Here is a 23,489-nt window from a genome sequence, read left to right as displayed (position 1 = left end):
TTGCTCCTTGAAGTGGCTAACAGAGTTCGGCTTCATGAATCTACTGGCCTACGATGTCAAGACCAACTCTTTAGGCTGGTATCCAAGTCAAGCAGGATCTGGCCCCCGGGGCCTCTCCAGCACCTCTTCCGCCATGTACACTCTGTGTCAGGTAGACAAATCTTCTAAACACACCATGCTCTGCCCTTTTGCACACGCTGCTTCCTGTCCCTGGGAGGCCCTCTTGTACCCACACCATGTTGCATCCAGCAAGCTTCTTCTCATCCTTCAAGAGGAGCTCAAATGTCACCTTGTTCGTGAAACCCATTCTGATTGCGAGCAGAGCTTGTCACCTCCTCCTCCAGTTCTCACACCGCCTACCCCATGGGAGTGTCCTCATCGGCGTACTTTGCCTCTCATCTTCCTTCCTCTACTGCACATCCCTGGACAGCCAGAGCTGTTTCTCCCGGTGCTGGAGAGGGTTCTTGAACACTTAGTAAGTGCACGTTCCAATCTGTGGAAGGAATGAACAGCAAAGAATGTCTGATGAGTACACTGTCTGTGTCTGACTATAACTAGATTTTCAAAATACTGGTCAGCGAGACAACCACAGATCCTTTAATCCTGGAGGTTTATCCAGATTATTTGACCTAATTCTTTAATACCACATCATCAGATAATTCCTTGTGAGCAACCACGGTAACATCAGCAAATACCGTGCTGAATTCCACCTCCGCCACAGTGTGGAGAGCGTGGCGTCCTTCCTTGAATGCACATAGAGAGAGATCAGAAGATTAGCATTCTTGTAATGAGCGGGAGAGACGCAGTCATCAAAACTGCCCAGGTGCTATCAGTAGGGCATCTCTAATCAAAGACGTTCAGTCAACGGCAGTGAGAGACGGCAGGCTGCACAGGCTGGTCGTGGGGAGGTTTGTTAATTTCACAGTTTAGAAACGATTAATGGTAAAGGAAATAAGATACAGCTACACTTACCTAATTGCAGGTAACTGTTTACCTAAAACACGACCCAGAAAAAAAACAGTAAGGAGGATATAACATTTTCTTTGGAAATAGGACTTGACCTTTTTTCCCCACTTGACTTAAGAGACAGTGGGGAGTCCTAGCCAGGGAGACTTTGCCCCAAGTCTGGAGTGCAGGTCAGGAGACCAACGACTCCCTGTTTTAATGGGCATCCAGGTTGGGAGAGCCTGCTCTTGAGATTTCTCTGAATCAGGAGGACACAACTTGACTCCAATTCTCTGAAATCTGAGAGATGCCTTAGATCATCCCTGGAGGGGGTTTTGAGTTCCAAGTCCTGAGATCACAGATTTCAGGAAGTGTCTGGAGTCCAAGTCCAGGGTCTGACAGATCAGAATTCTGAGTGCCATTTTTATACAGACACTGAAGAGCTTTGCTCAGTGAGTCAAATTCTCTACTCTCTCGCACCCATGCCAAGGAATCTCACGAAAAGACCAGTCATGGCCAATAGCCCCCATCTCTAGAATTTTCCCAGAACACCCTTGAACTTGACCACTTATACATGGCTTTACTTATTAATCTATTAATTGTGTAACCTTTAAGGCAGGCTGCTTAGCCTTTTGATGCCTCAGGTTTCTTAAGTATAAGCTGGGAGTAAGTGTCTGCCTTTCACAGTCTGCTGTGAGGATAACAGGACACTATGGATGTCAAGTTCTCACACAGCTGTGGTTGGCTGTAATTACAGGTTGCCCCTACAATTTACTGCACAGGGTCTGGGACACGTAAGTGCTCAACAAATGTTGGATGAGAGACTGAGTGGCTTGAATTGAACAAATGAGTTGCGTTTACTTTTTATGACAGCAAGGGAAGGAAAGCCTACTGCTTACTGGTGACAGACAGAAGCCATCCTGATGCCGCTGACTGTGAGTCCGCCCCAGGGCAGTAGATTGCTCTCAGCTGGGAACAGGGCAGGCGCTGCCTCTGCCCAGTGGAGCCCGCAGACTGCAGACTCCCAGGAGAGCCGCGGAGGCCAGCGGCTCGGTGAGGCATGAAATCCCATTTCACACCTTGACTGGGACCAAACCCCAAGACAATACCAAGCCCTGTATTTTCCCCTTAGAATTGATTTATGCCTCCCTGAATGGGGCCGAGAATTCCAGCCTTTCCTCACATGAGGGACGTAATTATGCCCCCTTCAAAATTCACATTGGAGCCCAAACTCTCAGGACCTCAGAGTGTGATTGTATTTGGGGATGGGGCCTTTAAAACATGACTACATTGAAATGAGGCTGTTAGGGCGTGCCCTAATCTGACTGGTGTCCTTATAAGCAGAGGAAATTTGCACACAGGAGGGACACCAGGGGTGCACCCGCACAGAGAAGACCATGTGAAGACACAGAGCGAAAGCAGCTGTCTGCAAGCCGAGGAGCGAGGCCCCAGAATGAAAGCAGCTTGGCTGACACCTTGACCTTGGGCTTCCGGGCCACAGAGCCGTGAGAGGTACCTCGATGTGGCTGAAGCCCCCAGTCTGAGGCCCCCTTTCTCACACTGATGGGTGTCACTGGGGAGTCAGGAAAAGGGTACTGCACTTAGATCCAAAAGAAGTGGGTTTGAATCCTGAGGTTCCCACCAATTATGTGAACTCGGGCAAACCACCTGCCTCTCTGAGCCTCAGCTCCCCGTCTGGAACACTGGGCCCCAGAAGTATCGTCCCAGAGAAACTGGTAGATGAGAATAGAGAGCTGTGCCAGCCGCACAGTCCAGAACGTGCCTCCTATTCTGTGCTCTTAAACATACCGCAGTTTGCCTCTCCAGATAGGTCACGGACCTCTCCAGGGCAGGAGGAACGTTCTCTGTGTCCTCTGATCTCCTCACAGACTCAGGGCACGCGTCGGGTACTGAAGAAATACTTGTATGCAAATCCACTCCTGGGTGCTCCGGATTGGATTGTGGCCTCCCTTCCCCCACCTCCTTCTGAGGTCCTGACTCCTGAGCACCCCAGAATGTGACCTTGAGATAAGGTTGTTGTAGATGCCATTGGTTGAGATGAAGTCATACTGGAGAAGGTGGGTCCCTAATAGTGCCCTGAGAAGAGGGGGAAATCTTGAGACAGACATGCCTACAGCAAGAGAGCCATGTGAACATGGGAGTTATGCTGTCATGAGCCAAGGATCGTCTGAGCCCACCAGGAGCTGGGAGAGAGGCCTGGAATGGGTCCTTCCCTAGTGTTGCCTTGAGCTTCTGCAGCTTGAGCAGGGTGCTGCCAGCACCCTGATCTCAGACTTCTAAGAACCATGAGACAGTAGATTTCTGTTTAAGCCGCTCAGTTTGTGGTCCTTTGTCATGGCGGCCCCTGCAAACCAATACACTTGGTATCACAATGGTTACGTGGATTTAGAAAAGACTGTGGACTGAATCTTACCACTGGAAATGTCCCATCTAGGGACAGGAAGGCTGTCTGCTGTAAACGGGACGTAGCAAAGCCACTGACTCATTTGTTGCTTACTCTTTCAGTCAGTCAACGACAAGGTGCAGGGGGAGGCACGCTGGGAACTAGGCGGCCTCTGCATTCCTGTCCCACGAACGCCTCATGGGACCTCGGAGCCCATCGTGTCTGGCTGTCATTGTCCTCATCTCGAAACTGACAGGGTGGGGCCCTCTGACACCCACAGTCCCCTCCAGTTCTGTACTCTGGCTGCTCTCTGTTCGCTTAGAATCTGGCGTGTGCCTGTGGCCCGTGGAATTGGACGTGTGCCGAAGCTGCCTTCCACTTGATGCTTCGCAGGGAAGCTTCGTGCTTGTTCCAGAGGAGTCTGGTGCTGTGTGGGGTGGGGAGAGGTCTTTTCAGACTTAGGACTCTGGAGCAGTCAGGGCCCAGAGAGGAGAAAGAGACCACGCTGGTTATTGGCACAGGGAAAACTTAATGGAAAGAACTGTTAACTAGTAGAGGTGGCTGACTACTGAGGGGCCTAGAGGAAGATTCTAAGAAAGTCCCGAATTTAAACTCGAGAGAAGATACTACCCCTGGGATGACGGAGGGTAAGCAGCCCCCCACCCAAGGCTCAGACTCGTCCTCTCAGAGGACACGGAATCCACAAGAGCAGGCAGCCTGCCATCAGCACAGGGATGCCCTAGGGGTGCAGATGGGTGCTGATTGCCGGTAGTGGCCTGTCAGGGCTGGAGGGTGTGGGTCGGCCGGAGCAGTTGGGGAAAGCATGGTCCCAGGGCAGTGCCGGAACTCACTTGCGTGGGTCTCTGGGTTCCATGCAAGAAAATAATGGGGAACGAGAATCCAGAGGGAAAATGTCCTCCTGTCACTGTCACCTTCCAGGCTTACTCAGAGCCTGACAGTCTGGTAAAGGAGAAGCCCTTACAGGCTCCAGCATCACAAAGCAGGACACAATGGGTGGGACTGGGAGCCGGCATGCTGACAAATGGTTCAAACTATAAACAGGATGGAACTCTTGCTGTGTCTCAGGTTCGACTTCGCCTTGTACTTGAGCAGGTACTGAGCACTTTAAAAGAGCTGATGCCTTGCTGCCCGTCCTCAACTCCTACGTTAGACTCTGGCGGAGACGAGAGGCTAGTCTTGCACGCCTAGTAATCTCTATCAGGTTCTAGGGCTGAGAAGATTCATAGTGCTAAGCCAGAGGGATCGTCCCCCTGAGGAATTCTAACTCAGTGATATTTACTGCGGTTGAAGGACTTATGTTATAGGTTATACGCGGTCCCAAAGGTGTACTCCATGGCATTAGGACACCACATTGGGCTTGAAATACCCTGTTTTAACCTGCCCATATTACAAGAAAATTCATTTCACTTAGGCTTAGAGACGATGGAGTTGTGGTGTCACATTGTGCAAGAACAGAGCTTGTCAATCTAGGTCTTTAGGATCCATATGGTGAACGTGGGAGTTCGTTCCTTTATTTTTCAAAATCCTCTTTTGTAACTAATTACAGGAAGAAATGGTCTTTTGCCCCCGCTATTGTCTACCTTGTGCCTCTTGCCAATTAGCAGTGGTTGCACCTTACAGCTTAATTTAGTATCAGTTGTGAGACTTGAAGAAATCCCGCACCATCTTTGAATATTAATTCAAGTGTGTTTCCCGGGGGGCATTAGACTTTCTGACATCCTGGACTTTTTCTACTTGGGACAAAGTTTTTGGATTTTCAGTTCAAATAAAGCTTAGCTCCCATATACATTCTTCCCTTTCCTATGCTGGGAAAGAACCCCTGTTCTCGTGTTAGCTCACTTCCTGTCAAGGAAAAGAGAGGCTGCCAAATCTTTAAGAGCTAAAAACTCCAGAGCAGCACAACAGCCCTGTGGTGCTCCTTTCCAGACTGTGCTTCCCGAGATTTCATTGAAGGTGAACTAACACGTTTTTAGATACTTATCAGCGCGGGAAGGGCTTTTGGAGATTCAGCCCTTAGTACTGTGCACGGTACATTGCAGGGACTCCGTAAGTCTCTCCCTGGATATTATACCCCATAATCACCGGGCCAGGCACCTTGGTGTGAACCTCTGAGAAGTGCAGATGTGTGTGTGGCTTGAGAGCTTGCTCATTGTCAGGTGATGGACTCCCCCACTGCTGTGCGTCCTAGGGGGACCCCTGAGCATCTCCGATGTTCTTCTGTGATCAGAGCCCAGGGGATCCCGGTGTGCACAGGAGAGAGCTACACATTTTCCAGGAGACCTGACAGTTCACGCATACATGATTTGCTCATGTACTCCCTCAGTAAGAGTCCCAGTGTTTCTCAGAGCAGGACCCTCCACAGGACTGCAGAGAACTGAACTCTCTTTTCCTCGCAGGCAATTGCTATTTCTTGCCTGTTGGGACCTCCTGAAATATGTCTCCTGAAATATGAAACAGTTCACATTTGCTTTGACTCACCCTTTTTGATTCCTCTCACACAAAGTCTGAGCCAAACCTGGCTGGTAATTTTTCCATATTCTCTCAGGCTGGGTCCCCAGCCAGCATTCATAGTAATTGCTGGACCTGGAGGCAGGGGTCTGCCCCCTCACCTGATTCTTCCCACCAGTTCCTTATGAACGCCTCAGTCAAGAGCTAGTCCACTTACTGAGAAGTCAGCTACCTCCAAGATCTTGACAGGCAGCACCCCAGGCCCCCCTCAGCCTAGCTTTCAACTTATAACTGAGTTTCTATTCCCAGCGTATCTGCGTGCGGATTCCTCGGTCTCTCCCACAATCCCTTCTCCCACAGGGATTAATTCACTCTTTTGTTTGTTCATCAAACATTTCTGGGCCACTGGACTTTGTGGAGCCTGAGACAAATGCCGTGCCCTTGAGAAGGTCACAGTCCAGGGACTAAGAAAGACACAAACACTGAATAGTGTGATCAGTGGTTGGAGCTATAAAAGTGGGGAGCCCAAGGGTCACGGGGCAGAGAAGGGGCTCTGAGCAGGGGCGCTGGAAAGATGCCTTCAAGGAAGTGGGGTTTTAAGGGCAGAGGATCAACTCTGAAATGGCAGGGTGGGAGAGGCTTCCTGGAACATTTCAAGCACGTGAGAGGTAGCTTCGGGGGGATGATGATCAGATCATTCAGATGAAGATCTGAAAGGCTTGAACTCCTTGAAAAGAGCTTGCGTTCTACAAAGGACTTGGACTGCAGTCTAGACAGAGGAGCCACCGGAAAGCTCCCTGGCAGAGGAACAACTGTCTGGTCTCTGGTTTGGAGGCTGGATTGGCGGCGTAGGCAGGTTTCCTGATGGCGAGAGCGTTGACAGAGCACCAGTGTGAGCAGAGCAGGGGAAGGGGGATGGAGAGAAGGTGCTGAGTGAGACGGCTTATTGGACAGTGGATCCCTGGGAGCATGGAGATCAGGTGGACGTGGGGTGAAGACAGTGGCTGACTCTTCAACATCTCTGAATCCACATCAGTGTTTGGACTCCAGAAATCTATGAAAGAGCGAAAATTACTGCCACATCCACTTCGTTCACAGACTCCCTCTCTGCATTCAGGGACCATTCTGCTTGTCCCCACCCTGTCTTCATCCCCTCCCAAAGGCAAACCCCTCTTCTCCTTGGGTCGGTCTTGGGACTTCTCCCAACATCCATCAACGCCGAAGTGTCCTTTCTCCTAGACTCTGGAGGTCACTTCCCGCACAAATTTGGGTCTTTGGCAGGGTTGATATTTCTCTTTATATTAACAGTGAACTTGTTCATCAAAAAATAATTAGCACCAGAAGACTGAATATTATTAGGGGCCTCATTAATTTCACCAAGTTTATTTAAATCACAGCAGGATGTCAAATCAATAATGATGACTAATTAAGAAAAACACATCAGATTACCTTAAAGCACATGGAAGAGGTGGCACAAAGGCCAGGGTGGTACGTAGAGATGGTACCTCCTTTCTTAAATGGAGGGACCAAAGTAAGGACTCTGAGCTCTGATGTGCTGTGTAGGTAGCCTTGCTGAATCAGGTAAAGGGTTGACTACAGCCAACAAGGCGTATAAAGTGATAATCCCAGAGCGATCAGGAGCCCGAGACCCACCTCATCACGAGACATCCCCCTTACCTCACTGAGACCTTATTAGTAGACAGTGTGGGTTAGAGTGAAAAGTAAGGGCTTCTGGAATCAGCTGGTTTTGAATCCTGGTTCCTCCACTTATATCTGTGCAACCTTGGGCAACCCAACATGATGTGTAGAGGACATAAGACATCCTTTAGGATACTGTGGATTTTAAATGAGGTGTCTGGAAGGGCTTGGTTGTCTGATGTAGAAGAGTACTCAGGAGAGTCCTCTCCCCCTTCCATTTTTTATTACATCCCTCCCCTGGAGAGGGACCAAGTGTCCCTTTGCTTGCTTTGCTCAGGAAGAGCATGGCCAGGCACCCCCCAGAGGCACCCTGAGCCTTTCCTCCATGTTACTCTGCATGTCGAAGCCGCAGTCAGGAGCTCAGGGAACCTGTAATCACCTATTAGAGGTGATTTTATTCCTTCAACCTCCACCCTGTTCCCTGCTCGGACACGGTGGAAAGCGTTGGGAGCTCACGGCATCAGGATGGTTAGACAGAGCACACCAGCTTCAAACAGAACAATTTGTTGTGAGCACACAGCCCTGAGCAATGGCAAAGGGAAGAGTGGGAGGCTTGGTCTACGAAGGAGCATCCTTTCCTCTGCTCCCCGCCGGGCGGGGGCCGGCTGGGGAGCTGGGAGCTGCTCTGGGAATCCACGTGGGGAGGAAACACGAACCAGGCTTTCCAGTTGGTTTGTGTGTTTCGTTGTGCTGTGTTTTGTTTTAGGGGAAATTGTTCTTTAACTGATTCCTTGGAAAGCCACGTGCAAAGCCGAGGAACGCTGAGGGGCTCATTTTGAAGCACATTAGAGGGCTTTCTCCCACGTGTCAGAAACTGGTGGGGTTTCTGTATTGAGAGAATCCCCACTTTAAAGACAGGTAAACTGAGACTCAGGAGGTTATTGCCTGGGACTAGTAAGTGGTGGAGGCAGGTGAGACCCGGAAGGCACACTGGTGGGGTTGAGGGCTGCTGACGCGAGCTTCTACAAGAGCCCCTCACCGCTCTATTTCTACGTGTGTCTGTCTCCCCCTGGCCAGAGGGGGCGCTGTCTGAGAATTAGGAGTGTGTCCAGCTCACTTCCTGTATTTAAGCAGGAATTGCTTAAATTGTTTAAATCCAATGATTGAAACAAAAGAGGCCCTAGTGATTGTAAAGATGAAGAAACAGAACTTATTACTTCAGTACTGTCATCCAAGTGCAAACCATTCTCAGAATTTAGTGGAGTTGACTTCTGGGGGAGATTTTCCTCAAGTTTTATTTCCTCTTTTACAAGTATGTTAATGCAATTAAACATGTTAGTACATTTCTCTTTTCCCCCTTTTCATACTGTAATACATTTTACACTTTTTACTGCTATGATTACATATACAAAGTTCAGTCAAAGAACATTTTTACTGTCTGAATTTCCTTTTTGGATGTTATTATTGTTTGTTTTATTTCTTTGATTATCACTGAAAATAATTTTGAGGAGAAGGAGGATAAAAAATGGCTGCTTTGGGTGGACTGAGTCGTGTGTCCCTCTGCAATTTGTATGTTGAAACTCTAACCCCTCAATATGACTGTATTTGGAAATAGAGCCTTTACAGAGATAATTACAGTTCAGTAAGGTTGTAAGGGATTGTGGCGAGTGGGCCCTAATCCAAGGGACTGGAGGGAAGGAAGAGACACCAGGGACGTTTCCATGCAGAGCAAAGGCCACACGAGCCCACAGTGAGAAGGCGGCTGTCTGCAGGTCAAGGACAGAGGCCTCAGAAGAAACCAGCCATACCGGCATCTCCATCTTGGACTTCCAGCCTCCGGCACTGTGAGACAGTTTCCATTGTTTCAGCTGCTGTGGCGTGTTGCTTTGGCAGCCCTGGCCGACTAGGACGATAAGCCAGAAGCCCTCAGGAACAGCTGAGTTTGGGATGCTCTGGGTCACAGGGAGAAGGCCCGCCCCTCAGGGGAACACCTTGTGTCATTATCTCAAGAGCCTACTCTCACCTGACATGGCTCTGCTGGCACCTCCATGGGGTTTGTGGCTCCTTGAGTCTGTTGTGAGAATCTGACCTGGGTCTGGATCGGGGTTTTGACAGGTTCATAAGGAAGAGGAGGGATTTCAGGGTGGAAACAGGAAAGTCAAGCACTTACTCAGAGAATTGGAAAGAGCCTGGTTTAACGGGCCCTGGCTCCCAAGTTGGGTCCACGGCCCCCTGTGGGTCTCCAAGACCCTTTCAGAGGGTCCTGGAGGAAGCTTTTTCCCTCCTACGTGTTTGTGTGAGGCCGGATTTCCTACATATAATTTGACCAAAATAATGCATCTCAGCCAATTGAATGAAGAAGCAGACATGGGAATCCAGCTGTCTTCTATTAAGCCAGGCAGTAGAGCTCTGCAAAAATATAAGCCAGTGTGCTGATCTCACCCAGTTTTTGTTTGGAAAACAGGGTCAGTTTTATAAAAATATGTTATTTGTGTTATCATGCGATGGACATTGAGTTAATAAACAAATACTCTCTCGGCTTGAATCTATAATGTCGTATAAGTTAGAGTTAAAACTTACATAAACTAAAGTATCTTGGGGTCCTTGCTAAGTTTGAAAAGTGTCAAGGGGACCTGAGACCCACATGTTTGAGGACGTCTCAGCTGCAGTACGGCCTGTGTGTCAAGTAGGCGACCAAGAGCAGCTCAGAGCGGTCAGACTCCGACACCAGGCTGACCCTGGACTGCTTTTCGTGAGCAGACGGGACCACTGAGTGTCTCCGTGCAAGGAAGTGACTTAATGGAGCTGCGTTTCAGGATGAACGGAGTTAGTGGAGAGCACAGGCAGGGAGGCAAGCCGGCAACCTCTTGCAGTAATTTAGAGAGGAGCGAGGTGAGGTGAGAATGCAGGCAGGACGGTGGGGACCTAGGGGGCGGGTCGGGGGCTGGGGTGCCAGCTCGGCTGCAGTTCTCCAAGCCAAGAAGCACACGGGTGTGTGAGGGGTGTGCCCTTCAGCGTGCACAGGGCTCGAAGCTCATGGTTTGGGCATTTCTGCAGGGGCCCTGGGAAGGCAGTTTCCAAGAGTGGTGGCTGTTTGGTGAGTGACTGACTCCCTGTTTAAGGGCACAACTCCAGGCCCTGTGAAAGGGAAGCTGGTTGGAGCCAGGGAGCCCCCCAGGGTGGTCAGTAACTGGGGTGCCTATCCAGGGGGCAAAGGGAGCTCCAAATCCCCATCTCGTTCTTGCCAAAGCCAAGATCTTTTCTCGTGATATCTTTCTGTCTCTTCTAAGGGAGGCTAAGAGGTGGGAGCAGACACAGGGGGCAAACCTGGGCCTCTCCTTCCGCTCTAGACATACAGTCAGCTGCCAGCTTGGCATTTATTTGCAGGTTGAACCCATCTCAGACTCAACACGTCTAAAGGAAAACCTCAACCTCCCCACACCTCCCACCTCTGTCTACACTCCACAAACGCCCAGGTTGGTGGGTTCCTCACCCAGTCCTCCTCATCTCGGCAGATGTCACCACCATCCACTCAATGGCTCAACACCAAAACTCCTCCTTTGCTCATCCCCACACCCAGTGAACCATCAGATTCTGCAGGATCTAGCTCCATAGCACGATCCTTAGAAGCTGCCGTTCACCCCCCCTGAATCCCATGAAGACATTTACACAGTGGCCTCGTAACTAGCTTCCCTGCTTTTGCCCCTGTCCCCACCCGTTATTCACATAGAATGAGGCTCGTCGAATACAAACTGGACCACATCACTGCTCCGAGTGAAACCAGACTGCGGCTTCTTCCTGAGCTTACCATATTATTTTAAACTGCAGCCCACACAGCCTATGCGCATCCAAGTCCCCAAGTGATCAGGCCTCTGCCCACCTCTCCAGGCATCTCCCTCCTCGCCTGCCCTTGCTCACTTTCCTCCAGCCTCCCAGGCCTCCTTTGTGTGCAGCCCGCATACAAATCTGTGTGTTTCTTTGCCTGGAGTGTTCTGACCTTACTTTTTTTGTCGCTACTTTATCAAGCCTGAGTTCTTGGCTCAGACGTTACTTCCTCAGTGTGGTTTACTCTGGCCTCCATGCTAAAGAAGGCCAGCAGCTGTTCCCCATCATTCCCCCTTACTTATTTCCTTCCTAGTGTGTTTCGCTGTCTGAGATTACTAATTTATTTGTATATTCTCTAGCTCCCAGCTCAGTGAGCCTCCGTGGAGCATGAGGACTTTTCCACGGCTTTAGTGCTTTGAACGATGTTATGGTGCAGGACAGAGGCTCTCAATCAATGTTTGTTGAAGGAATTGATGAAGAGATGGGAGCCATCTAGTTGTGGGTCACACAGTGGGAAGAGGACGGTTCTCAGACACAGAGCAGGGCATGCAGGCGATGCAGGAAGTTGAGCTTTGAAGGCCATGCTGACAGGGTCGGGGCCTCAGACTGCTGCTGCCTTCTTCCTGGGCAAGTTTCAGTGGGTCTGGGAACTTGACAGCAGAGCCTGCCACGTGATCACCAGTCTGCTCAGGGGGACAGGGAGGCAGGAGACCAGGTTCCATCTACCCTAGTTCCTCTGGGGTTCCTCTGCTTCCTGTCAACTCCAGTGGACAGCTCTGTGGCAGACGTTCCTTTTCTTCTAAGTTCTGTTCCCTTCACAAGGGGCCCCTCCAGCTCTCAGCTCACGGGCAGAGTGGAGAAAAATCTCTCCCTACAGAGGCTGTCTCCACGCAGCTGTCTTCTCCGTCTCGTGCTCCCGTGTCCCGTCGGGTCTTTCCTCCAGCGTCCCTGCAGGAACCCCTCATCCCAGTTTTATTAACCCAAACACCTTAGTGGTACCTCAGGTTGACCAAAGGGATCACTTCTTCACAGGGAAGAAGCATTAAAGAATTCTTTCCCGGACCCTCTGAATATGGGGACCTCAGACAGTCCCCCAAAAGGAGACTGAGGGCAGTTTTCTGGATGCTCGTCTCAATAAATTTGGAAGAAAAAGATGGCACAGATGATCACACACACATCTGCTTCAATGAAGATCACAGAAGGATGGCCCAATTCCCTCCAAAGGGCTCAAGCTATTCCTTGTCCCGACACACTGACCCCACAGAGCGAGTCTGCTCCTCCCCTCTTCCCGGTGAAGGGAGCGTTCACAGCTCAGTGGGAGGTCACGTTCTGGTTCGCAGGAAGACAGAGCAAAGAGCTCTTGGGGGTTTAAGTCTCCCGTCATCAGCTTTGCTCTCTGTTCTTGCTTGTCCTTCAGAATCTGCAAAGAGCCCCGTTAATGAGCAGCAAATCTGTCCTCACCAACCGCAGCAGCCGAAGTTTCCTTCTGCCTCTGGCAATTCCACCTGCTGTGCTCCCTTCACTGGGGCCCAGGTAGAAACTGGAGCAAGCCAGGGAAAGTTTAATTGGGCCCCAAATGTGATTAACCAAGACTGGCTCGCACAGGCTCTGCTGGTGTTCAGCATGCCACAAATTCTAGCATTACCCAGTGGGTCCTAAAAGCCATTCTGCTTTTAATGTTCCTTGCCTAGTTTACTCAAGTTGGAATTTAAATCAAAGGGTAACATCTATATTGGGGATAACTTTATAGTTTATCTTAATATAACAGCTAATAAATGTCATGTTTTAAAGTAGCTTTTTAAAAACAATAGTTTTAACAATGTTATATACTTTTAAGGGAATCTGGTAAGCAATTGACTGAATCTGGTACACTGTAATTTTAGGCATTATAAAGACAGAGCTATGGGAATGGGGAGAGATAGGCTCAAAGGTACTGAAGCAGAGCCAAAACAGATACTGGGATACTCACAGAAATAAACACAGAGCACCCTGTACCACCCCACCCCCGCCAACTCAGGTCCATGTAGGACTCCTTGTCAACAGATTTCCTTACCAGCCTCCTTTAAATTGGAAAGAAATAATGATTAACACAGGGGACCTTCCTGGAATTAACATTTCTGGTGCTAGCGTTTGAGAAAAAACTCTTCACCGACTCCATTTTGGTCGTATGTGTCCAGGGAGATTGGAAAAGGTGGGTTTAGGGGAAACAGCTTGGGAAGGGAATCAATAGCCTTAGTTGCGCCCTAGGCCGTGCCTCTGACACGATCTGCAGCTTTGGGTGGATCCCTTCCCCTCACAGGGCCTCATGCTCTTCATCTGTGAGATGAGGGAGCCGGGCAAGGTGGTCTGTGTTGTGGTTTCTGGCTCTGTGGTTTTATGGCCCTATCTCACATTCCCAATGTCTTGGATTGCGTTGATAAGTGTGCATTGATTTGCTGAGCATTTATTATGGATTTCACTCCATGCTGAAGTCTACAGTCAATTCTAGGCCACGAATACTGTCAGTGGCTGGGTGCTGTGGTTGCAAAGACGTGAGACATGGTTCCTTCCCTCTGAAAGCACATTGTTCTATTTCAAAGAGTGAAGAAGTAGGAGGAGGAGGAGGGGAAGGAGGGAGGGGAGAAGGGGAAGGGGGAGGAGGACAGGAGGAGGGGAAGGGGGTGGGAAACGGAGCTCAAGGGCATCTGCTTCCAGGTGGATGACAGAGCTGGTGGAAAACCAGAGTCCTGCCTGGATCAACCAGGAAAGCCAGATGAAAGACGGAAGTTACCTGTATGAAGAGAGTTATTCAGACAAGGAGAACTAGGAGGGCAGAGACTCTAGGAGGAAGTTGGCTGGGAGCTGAGCTGGCTTCTGCAGCCACTGTTGTTGGTAGGTGGGTGTCTGGCACTTCTGGGCCTGGGCAGGGGTGGAACCCTGTGCGGAGCCCTGTTGGATTGGTTTGTTTGGGCTTTGACAGCTCCTACAAACTGGGGGGCTTAGACAATAGAAATGAACTTTCTCACAATTATTGAGGCTGGAAGTCTGAGATCAAGGGGGTCCTCAGGGTGAGGGCTGGTTCTTCTGAGGCCTCCCTCCTTGGCTTGTAGGTGGCTGCTTTCTCCCTGTCCTCACATGGTCTCTGTGTCTGCATCTTAATCTCTTCTTATTGGATTGGATTAGGACCCACCCTAATGATCTCACTTTAACTTAATTACCTCTTTTAAGACCCTATCTCCAAATACAGTCCTATCTGTAGGACTTCTACGCATGGATTTTGTGGGGACGCAATTTAGCTCAAAACACATGCAAATTCTGAAAGTGGACCCTTTCTTCTAGAGGAGGGGGCTGATAATAGGAAGAAATACGAGCCCAGCTTTGGGAAGGAATTTGGAAAATTCAAACCCTTGGCTAATGTTCCTCTTAGGAAATTGGTCAAATGTTGGGATTTTGCAGGGTTTGAGACTAAGATCCAAAGCAGGAAGGCTTGGAAAATCACAGTAGAGTTTTTGACAGTCTTGTGAGACAAAGATTAGATTCAGCACCCGCCAAGAGCTGGGGCCGGTGTTAGTCTGCTCGGGCTGTCAGAACAAAGTGCCACAGACTGAGCGGTTTAAACAAGACCTTTATTTTCTCACAGTTCTGGAGACCAGGAGTCTAAGATCAAGGTGTCTGCAGGGCTGGTTTCTTCTGAGCCCTCTCTCCTTGGCTTGCAGATGGTCACCCTCTTGCTGTGTCCTCACACGACTTTCATGACTTTTTCTCTGTGCACATGCATCCCTGGTGTCTTTTCCTCTTTCTATAAGGATGCTGTTCCATTGGATCTGGGCCCGACTCTTACGGCTTCAATTAACCTTACTTCCTTAAACATCCGATCTCCGAATGCAGTAGCCTTGTGAGTTAGGGCTTCAACACATGGACTCGGGCCGGGAGGGACACAGTTCAGCCCATGACAGAGCCCCGGAGAGTGAACCAACCTCTTTTTTTCCCTCTGTGAAAGAGGTATTTTTATTTCCATTATTTAAGACAAACTTGAAGGGCTTTAGAAACAGCAGTGACATTTTATCCCCATAACCTGTAATTCAAAAGCTCCTGAACATCTTGCCTTTGCTGCTTGTCTATAGGGTATTCATGAATCATATCATGAAAAGCTCTTTCTCGCCTGCTCTCTTGCTCCACAATCCAGTTACTGCACAGCGGACCCTCTGGTCTTCTGAGGTTTGCTTATATGGCTTCCCCTAGAAGCCATTCCCTAGGGTCAATGCTTAAACCAACCTCTTAACAGAGAGCTCAGGGGGCTAGCAGTGAGCCAGAGTCTTTCCAGGGCTGTAATTCAACCTGAAATGGTGGAATGAAGATGCTAAGACAGTGGGGATAATGATGTTCAACAGGTACATGTGGCAGGGGGCAGAACCAAACTTCGCTGACCCATGCATGCCTGTTTGTGTGAAGCATTTTGCTGGGCAGACACTCCAAGGCACATTCTTCATGAAAATGGACTGAAGCCATTTCTGTACAGAATTCAGAGCCTCTCCTACCATTCCAGGCTCATCTTGGGCTCTTACCCCATGTATTCTTTGTTCCAAGCATACCCTGACCATCCCCAGGGCTGGGATAGCTTCTCATTTTCCTACCTGGCAAAATTCCAGCCTATCCATTCAGCTTCAGCTCAGTTCTCTTCTCTTCTCTGTAGCATTTTCTGGTCCCCAGACCTAATTTATTTACCTTCATCTTGTGCTTACCCCTTATAATTGCCATTTTAACAACACTGTGTTATCACAATTTTTTAAGCTGCAAAATGTTTCAAACACATAAAGAGGTATAGAAAATACTTTATATATATTCACATATCCACCACATATCTGAAAAATTAAAGCATAATTATTGAAGCCTCTTTGAAATGTTTCTGAAACACATTTTACCCTCCCTTTTGCTCTGGGGGAAATCTCTGTCCTGAATTTAGTGCTTATAACTCTGGCTTTCATTTTGTATATCTATGTACATACGCACATATTAAATATAATACATTTTCATATTTAAAATACTATATGAAGTGTCATATATTTGCTTTTATTTCTTGACATTATAATTTGTTTCCAATTTTTTTTTTACTGTGGTAAAATACACACAATATAAAATTTACCATTTTAACCATTTTTATGCATACAATTCCATGGTATGAAATACTTTCATAATATTATGCTATCATCACCCCCATCCACCTCCAGAACTCTTTTCACCTTGTAATACAGGAACTCTATACCCATCAAACAGTAACTCCCCACTCCCCTCTCCCAGCCCCTGTCAACCACCATTCAACTTTCTGTCTCCATGATTTTGATTACTCTAACTACTTTGTATAAGTAGAATCATGCAGTATTTGCCTTTTTGTGACTCACTCATTTTACTTAATATAATACTCTCAAAATTCATCTATGCTGTAGCTTATGTCAGAATTTACTTCCTTTTAAAGGCTGAATAATATTCCATTATATATATGTATATATATATTTATATATCGATATATTTATATATATACACGCCCACATTTTGCTTATCCACCCATGGATGGACACTTGGGCTGTTTCCATGTATTGGCTATTGTGAATAATGCTGCTGTGAAGATGGGAGTATAAATCTCTCTTCAACCTTTTTTTGGGAGGACACAATTCAAGCAACAACAAGGTCCCACCTCTTGACACATCCAGCTTGGCCACTGTGCCCTCTTCTTTCTAGCTGGTTATAAGATTGGTTGCCAAGCCAGCTGACCTTCTTGGCTTTGCTCGTGATTGCCCAATGCCCTGATGATTGTATGAGCCAGCAATGGCCTTATGCCTCACCTTACTCTGGATTCAGCTGGTGTTGACATGGCTGTCCAGACAGCTCCCTCATTCTAACCCTATTAACCCTGTCATAGGGCTGCCTTCTCATCTAGGGCCTGACAGGTGTCACCAGGGCAACGTTTTCAAACAGCGTGCCACCACACACTGTGTTTCCTGAGTTTTGTACAAGCATGTAGCCTAATTTGCACTGGTGCATAAAATCGTTCTTTCCTTTAACTGGGAATGCATACTTTTTCTGTTCTCTCTGGAGTGAAATGTTAGCAGAACATGCCGTGTGGGGTTGGGTACAATCTACTGGGTATGGAAAGTAAGAGATATTCACAACACCCAGCCGGCACTAAGAAATATCACCTATCGTGACAGCATGAAAGAAACACACGTTTTTTCTCAGTCACACAAGTCTGAGGGTGGACAGATAAAATTCATGGTAATTTTACAAATACTTTTTTCACCCCCAAACTTGTTTACTTTTAAAAATCAGTATATACCTTCTAATTTTTTTCAGCAATGGTCCCAAAAGCTCTAGTATTCAAGAAAGTATATAAAACAGTTGATCTGTAAAAGAGTAAGATCTGTTGCAGCTAGGAATTGGCCATTATGCTTTCGCTTTCTGTTTTTAAGGCCTGAGAGTAACTGTTCAAGGAGGCAGGTGGGGAACCATAGGGGGTGGGACTGGAGCCAAGAAGAAGGACTGTGGGGCTTCTCCGGAGCCAGGTTCTATTTTCGGAAGAGAACAAAACTCTCACCCAAAAGCGTGTGTCGTCCGGCTGGTTCTACGCAACATCCTGGGCAAGTCAGACGTGTTCCAGCATATCTGCTAAACGTCATCTCAAAAGGGAAGAGTTTCCGGTGGGCTCACAAATTCATCTTTTCTGGAAAAACTTACTGATTTTTTTAAAATTTATTTTTAATAAGAGAAGTCACATAAGCTGATGAGACCACCCCAAAACAGCCCCGGGGCATATCATGGAGCGTGAGGGCATTGACGGGTTTCTCGTAACTCTATACAACGTCTGAAATACTTATATTCATAATGTTTACCCAGAGAAATACAACCTAGGGGAAAATCAGCATTTCTTATTTGACAATGTTTTTTGTGCAATTAAACATACTAAGTAAACCTAATTTTTTTAAAACATTTTTCATTTTACAAAGGAAAGGAACAAATTCTTTGAGACTTTCCAGGGGCCCTCTGGGAAATGTCAAACTAAGTTTGACAGCAAGAAGTTTTCATTTAGGACTTGATTTGAGGAAGGCAGAGTTGTCAAAAATGCCAAAAGATTTCAACACTCGACTAAAGAGAATCATAGGTCACTGTGAAACGTATAAATACTTAGCTACCTACTTAACCAGAGTAACAATAAAACATTTCCAAAGTAACTACAGGAGAGAACGTGGTTATAAAAAAAGTGAGAATACTGGGTTCCCTTATATAATCAAGGACATGATAAAATCATCAGAAAGCACAGGGAATCACTCTGATGAGACACAGAAGTTTTGTTTCCTTGGCAGATTACTCGAAAGATAAAGAAAAAACTCTTACAGTCTCTCATTGGGAACAGACCAATAGTCCAAGAAATCTTTGTTGTTTTAACAGAGAAAATGAAAATTTAGTTTTATATCAATATTGATACTAAAGCTCATTAAAAAAAAAACCACACAAATAAATCATCCTAATCTTAACTACCTTTGACCTTATGGTATAAGGTTCCCTTTTCAAGATTTACTACTTAGTTGCAAGTTACCAAAGGACTTTGGAAACGGTTTTAAGGCAGATATTACAGAACATAACTATTATTAAAAGGCATATTCTTAAAACTTATTATACACATCAACTTAACACACATGGTAACTCAGAAGATTCTGCTGGTTTATTGATTATTTATATTTATTAATATATTCTAAATATATTCTATGTTTATTATTTTATATATTATAAATATTTGTTAGTATTCATATTATAACTGCTGTTTTTAAAAATTCTTCTCAAACACTTTTTTTTTGGCAAGGGAGGGAGGTAATTAAGTTTATTTATTTATTTTTAGAGAAGGGACTGGGGATTGAACCCGGGACCTCATGCATGCTAAGTAAGCATGCACTCTACCACTGAGCTATATACCCTCCCCCACCATAACTACTCTTATTTACTAAAGATGTAATCAAAGTATGTGAACTTGAAAAGCTCAAGTTTGGTTAGTTTCTCTATTTCTGAGTTTTAGGAATATTTAATTTATGCAAGCACTTATGTGTCTCTAATCCCATATGAATGGTGTCCTTAGAAAAAGGGGAAATTTGGACACAGAGATTGGCCCACGCACAGAGAAGATGGTGTAAAGACACAGGGAGAAGATGGCCATGTGACTGAAGGGATGCAGCCACGAGGCAGGGAATGCCATGGAGTGCTGGTAAACATCAGAAGCCAGAAGCGGCAAGGAAGGACGCCCCTGGAGTCATCAGAGGGAGCATGGCCCTACCAACCCCTTGATTTGGACCGTCTAGCCTCCAGAATGGTGAGACAATACAGTTCTGTTGCTTTAAGCCACCTGGTTTATGGTACTTTGTTACAGCAGTCCTGGAAAATCGATACAGGTGCCACGCCAGGGAGGAGAGAAGTGTGGATGAACGGACGGAGGAGCTGGTGGAGCAGGCTGACAAGGGATCTGTGAGACAATGACAGGAAAACCAGGGGTGATCCATCTCAGAGAAGCCAAGAGAAGGAAGTGTGGTCAAAAACAATGCAGGGAAATTTCTGCAGAGGGTCTCAGAGAGTAGGCAGGGAGCTCTGGAATTTGACAATCACTGTGGACTTGAGGAAGAGCGGTTCTGGGGGAAGGTGTGGAGCCAGGATTGCCTGAGAAGTATCCTTGGGCCAGCCCTCCTTTCCATACAGGCTGCACCAGCCGTTCACCGCCGACTCGCGCGGAGCTAGCACACACACCGTCAGCGCGCTGTGCCTGCGAGGACCAGACTGATTTATGTCTTGTTTCTGGGTCTTCTTTAACTAAGGATGTGAAAACAAAACATTTGTTACAAAGAAAAGAAAGGTGTTTTATAGCAGCTTGGGGAATGGAACTGTTTATTAAGAAGAAGAATGCAAAATACAGAATAAATGCAAGGAAATTACCCTTAACAAAACAAACCTCTCAAACATATGAGAAAATGCTCAACTTTACTTGTAATTAAAGGAATGCAAAATAAAGTAATGAGATACTATTTTTCTTCAATTAATTTGGCAAAGATTTAAATATACACATACATGGTAGTACCCCATGAGGGAAGGCTAGATGTGACCGGGCATTTCAACAGAACAATGGGAGTGGAACCTTTTGGGATGATATTTTGATGGGATATTTAAGAATCTTAAAATATGCATACATGCTGATCCAAAATTCCATTTCTAGATTTTTTTAAGATTAAAGTTTTATTTCTCGCTTTTGTTATATGTTGGCTAGAGTCTTCCTGATGAAAGATCAGCCTCTATCTTTTACCTGTTTGTTTGCTTTTTTGAGGGGGAGGAAGAAGTAATTAGGTTTATTTATTTGTCAGAGGTACTGCGGATTGAACCCAAGATGTGCTCTACCACTGAGCTGTATCCTAGCCCCCTAAATTTTTATTTTAAGAAAATAATTAAAGCTACGTGCAAAGCCTTTATTATAAGAATATACATTTTAGGGTTATTGTTATTACCCCCAAAATGAAAGCAAATGAATATTCAATAATACAGAACTGACTGAATAAAGTCATAGTAATATGATTAGACAATATAAAGTCTAATGTAAGTAATAATTTAGGAAACATTTATAGACAAAGAAGATAGTCAGAATATATTAATTAGGAATGAAAAGGTATCAGAACAGTATTTACAGAAGGAACCAATAAAAAATTTATGTATCTGAAACAAAATTAATTAACAGTAGTTAATATGGTGTAGTGGGGCAATGGGTGATTTTAAAATTTTGTGCATTTTTCTCCTTTGATTTTTCTCTTTTTCCTAAAATGAGCATGCATGCATGCGTTGATTGCATATTTGAGAGGAATAAGCACTATAAGGATTGAGTCTGTTCAAGACGGGTCTGAGAGAAATGTTTGATTCACTGAAATTTTATTAAAGGACAAGCAGTGAGAGGTAATTTCTCACCCATTTGATTGATGAAGAAATTCCGGCCAACCTACTTGCCAACATGTGGATTCTTTTCATTCACTTTTCCCAGAAAGTGAGTGTAGGGCCACTCACCTGTGGAGACCTGAAGATGGCCACTTAAATGGTTACACGACATCGTGGGACAGAAGCAGAAATCAGGTTCCTCATTCACAGGCTGCCTACTTTGCCCACCACAGCATCCTCAACCATTCTGTCTTGACTTTTATCTCTTACAGTCAGGATTCCTATTTTGAAAGCAGATTTCGCCACTTCTCAGCTCATTTTATCATTTTTGGCCCAAACTCCCTTCTCAAGGCTTTTGAAGAACTTTCCCTCCTGGATACGCTGAACACTGTAGACAACAGAGGTGAACCAAAGTCGTCCTGACCACGCAGGTGCAGCGACGAGTCAGACCCTGCGATCCAGCCCGCTGTCTCAACCCAAAACAATGGAGCCCCACGATAAGCCCCTAAAACTCTGGGCGAAGGAAGAAATTGAAAAGCCCCCTACCAAAGGCAAGTAAATACTTTAGTGATGATAACAGGATCAGTAACAGCTGGAGAACAACTGAGGTGCATTTCAAGGATGCGGCGACCACTGAAAGCACTGGATGGGCTGCACAAAAATCACCGTGGTCCCTGAGAGGTCGTCCAACAGTGCTATTTAGGAAGGAAGGCTTAAAAGTAGGAAACAGACGAATGATAGTTACGTAGATCCTCAGTTTGGTTAATATGCAGTTAGGTTTGCCACATAATATATGGGTACTTGATTCATTTCCAACTAGCCACTTTATCTTCTGCAAATGATTAGTTGATTATGATTCTACTGATGTCTTCTTCCCTTTAGATCGCTATAATCAAATGCAGGAAAAGCTCTGAATTATGTGTTCTTTCGGGAGCTATTTGAAAAGCCCACCTTACTCTTTTTATGCCCGGAGGTAGGACTCTGTAGGCTTTGCTGTAGTTTGGATCAAATTAAAGAGAGTTTTTTTTTTTTTTTTCTCCATAAAACAGGATAAAACACTCCTTTTTTTTTTTTTTGTGGATTGAAGTATGTGTTGTAAATATTTGCATCTACCAAATGACGAACTGTCTCTCCTCTTTGAGCTGAACTGGGGGCTAAAACATTTTTTTTAAATAAATAGAAATGATAAATTCTAGGATAGCAAAAGACAGAGACCAATTGAAAGGTTTATTATTCTCCTTTTATTTTCTATAATTTGTAATGCCAAGTAGTATCTAGATATTAGCTACATGCTAATATTATCTGTTAAGCTTGAAGATGAGAGTCATTAATGACATGAATGGTCCAGGGCCAGCAGCAGCACCTGGGAACGTCTCAGACATACAAATTACCAGACTATACCTCAGAACTATTCAATCAAAACCTTGGAGTAGACACGGTAATCTGAGTTTTAACAAGCTCTCTTGGTGACTTTAGTGATGCTAAAATTTGATAACCACCATCTTAGGAAAACACATAGAGGACAGAAGATAAATCCCACGGAAATTCAGGGACCTGCCGCATAAACAAACTTTCTAGGTTTCAAGGGGTCCAGGAGTGGCTGGTAGATTTATTTTTTTCAGTTGAGAGACAAGTTGCTGCCCTTCATGGTGCCCACCACAAAGAAGGAGATACAACGCTTAATGGAGACTACCTATTACACGTGTGGGGATGCTGTTCTGATCCGGTCACTGGATGATCCAATTGGTTGCCAGCTTCAAGTGGGGCCCCAGGCAGGAGAGGGCTCTGCAGCGGGTCTGGAATGCAATGCTAGTGGTTTGGACACTCGGACCTTACAAACTTGTCAACATGTGATGTTCTAATTATCTGGGGGCTATGGGGACGGTGCACAGTATCTCTGACAAATCCCCACAGAGGAATCACAGTGCAAATCCCTCAGAGTTCAAGCCAGGGATGAGTCTTGCATGGGAAACCCAAGCTTCAGACGGGCACTTTGGCGAGATGAACTTTTTTGTATTTTTTTCAGCTTTGAGTCCTTGAGTCAGATTGGGTTCTCCATAACACATGAAGATCAACCCTGGAATAATAGGAATGGGTATGGGGAAAACTGAGAGGTGATTAAGAAAAAACATAAGGGAGAATTTTGAACCTTGGGCCACTTGACTTGAGGGAAAAATGGAAAGCTATACAAATCTAGGTACAGTGGAGGCTATTTAAAAGGTGTTTATCCAGGACAACTTTGGTGATGGAATTTAGCGTTTGTGTGGGGCCACTCTCCCTG

This window comes from Camelus dromedarius, chromosome 24, assembly GCF_036321535.1.
Source record: "Camelus dromedarius isolate mCamDro1 chromosome 24, mCamDro1.pat, whole genome shotgun sequence".
NCBI lineage: Eukaryota > Metazoa > Chordata > Mammalia > Artiodactyla > Camelidae > Camelus > Camelus dromedarius.
This window is presented reverse-complemented; position numbering follows the sequence as displayed.